Raw genomic sequence first — 2261 nt, forward strand, 5'->3', positions numbered from 1 at the left:
ACTCTTAAAATGTTTAATATGCCTCAGTTTATCTTCTTCTTTTTTTTCCTCTTCGTCACACCACGCGGCTTTATTCACCAGGACCTTCCGGAACCTTCCAGGACCCACACGAGGCCCAGCCTCTGATCTGTAGGCTCCCATTTCTGGGACCATCCCGATGAACAAGCCCTCCCCTCTTCTCTCCAGCTCCGAAGTCTGTCACTCCGGGGAAGCTCCTGCATCTCCTCTGCAGCAGCTCCAGGGCACGTGGAGGAGGAAGGGCGTTGCCACGAGCTGCCGTTTTGCTCTCTACTGGCTGCTGTCCCTCTTTCGCTGGTACAGCCTCTACTCCCGGACGACTTGTTCTGACCAGGAGAGACTCATTCCTCCCACAGAATCCAGCACCCGGGCCTTCACCATGCAGCCTCCATCCTTCTGGTGATCCAGCTCCCCAAGGACGGTGTAGAGGAGCCCACCTGGGCTTGTAACGGTTCCACCAACTTGGTACAGATGGGGGTCGGGTGCTGCTCAGATCTGTGCCGAGCCATCAGGGTCACTCGGGACTGCGTCGTGTCGTAGCTGTACAACCTGCAGCTGTGTGTCCCCATCAGGAACTTGGCCGGCGCTGACCTCCCAGGGGAAGTAATAGATCCCAGGTTTGGGCAGCATCATTGCTCCTGTCTGGATGTCGGGTCCTTGGGTTCCTTCTTTCCGCCCCGTGTGACCAAGTGACGAGGGAGGGGCGGGGTGCCGAGAGCGCCTCGCTTTTCCCCCAGGGCAGTTTCTTGACCTTCTTCTGGGGTCCCCTTGCGGGGGGCGGGGGCTGCTCTGAGGCTCCCCTGGCTGAGAGCAGGGGACTCGCCGGCCTCGGCTGCAGTCTGTCCCGCCTCAATGGATCTTTTAACAGGTTTCAGTGTTCTAGTGAGGCTGTGCCCACGGGCTGTGCCCTGGACAAGTCTTGTCAGCACCCCCTCCTCAGCAGGTGAGCAGTAAGGCCGGGGCAGGAGGAGGGTATATCCCCGGCCCACGTTAAAGGCTACAGGGGTTTGATTGAGGTATTTACTTCCTCCGGGTCTGTTGGGCTCTGGTAAAACAGTGTCTTATGAAGGCAGTCAGTTTTTAGGAGAACAGAGTGCTCTGGGTACATTCCAAATATGTATTTTTCCACTTTTCCTCCTGGAAGCACAAGCACAGGATGTCTTTCTGCAGTCTTCACCCCGAGAACCTGGAAGGGCTCCTGGTGTTAAAAACCACAGAAGTGTAAGGACCCCGAAGACTGGGGGCCCTGGTGTTTTTAACTCTCAGGCTAGTTCACACTGAGCCTCCAGCAATTCCTCAGTTATACCTGAGTTCCCACCTGTGCTGCCTCCATCAGCAGGTGTCTGCTCTCCCAGTAAGCTGTGCTTCTCGGTACCCCTCTGACTCTCTGTTTACAGAGCAGCAATTTGACCTGTGGCCTCAGTTCTCTGATGGATCTAAGAAGAGTTGTTGATTCTCAGTTTGTTCAGCTTTTTCCTTGTTGTGATGACTTCCAAGCTCTTTTCACGTTGGACCAGAAAGTAGAAGTCTGCTGTGTCTCTTCACATGACTCTTATTTGAGCATCTCCTTGCTTTCCCATGGTCTTGTATACTTCTTGTTTAGTCTTATAATCAAACATTATCCAAGATCTTTTTAAAATTCTTTTATCGGGGCGGGGGGGGGGGACATTCTGCCTCCGTTTCTTTATCTTTTTGTTTCTTTCAAAACACCTACCATCAAATGTGTAGCAGTTGGGCTAGATTGGGAAAAAATAATGCCATAAAAGGTTTTTACTCAGTGCTTCTCTTCCTATAAGATCTAGGAAACTTTATTTTTATTGAATAAATTTGATATGTAACATTGTGTAAGTTTAAGATGTACAGCATGTTACTTTGATACATTTTATGTTGTAATATAGATGCTGTTATAGCTATATTTATCATATTACACAATTATAGTACAATATTATTGTCTATATTCATGAAGCTGTGCATTCCATCTCCATGGCTTATTTACTACTCACTACAAGTTTGTACCCTTAAACAGCATCACCATATTTTGGTGCTTGGGTGTTGGGCACATATATATCTATGGTTGTTATATCTTCTTGATGTACTGACACCTTTATCATTACATAATGACCTTCTTTTGTCTCTTGTTACCCTTTTTGGCTTAAAATCTATGCCTGCTCCCTTTTGGTTTCCACTTGCTTGGAATATCATTTTCCATCCCTTCACTTTGAGTATATGTGTGTCTTTAGCAC

The 2261-nt window shown here is 48.7% G+C and overlaps 1 pseudogene across 1 annotated transcript; it reads right to left on the minus strand.

Moving 5' to 3' along the window:
- Positions 1–288: 288 nt before the first annotated feature.
- On the minus strand, positions 289–651 carry LOC307057804 (CST complex subunit TEN1-like; annotated as a pseudogene). Its single transcript has one exon. The product of its transcript is annotated as a CST complex subunit TEN1-like (transcript).
- Positions 652–2261: the final 1610 nt, after the last annotated feature.

This window comes from Hyperoodon ampullatus (genome assembly GCF_949752795.1).
Source record: "Hyperoodon ampullatus genome assembly, chromosome: 9".
In the NCBI taxonomy this organism is placed as follows: Eukaryota; Metazoa; Chordata; class Mammalia; order Artiodactyla; family Ziphiidae; genus Hyperoodon; species Hyperoodon ampullatus.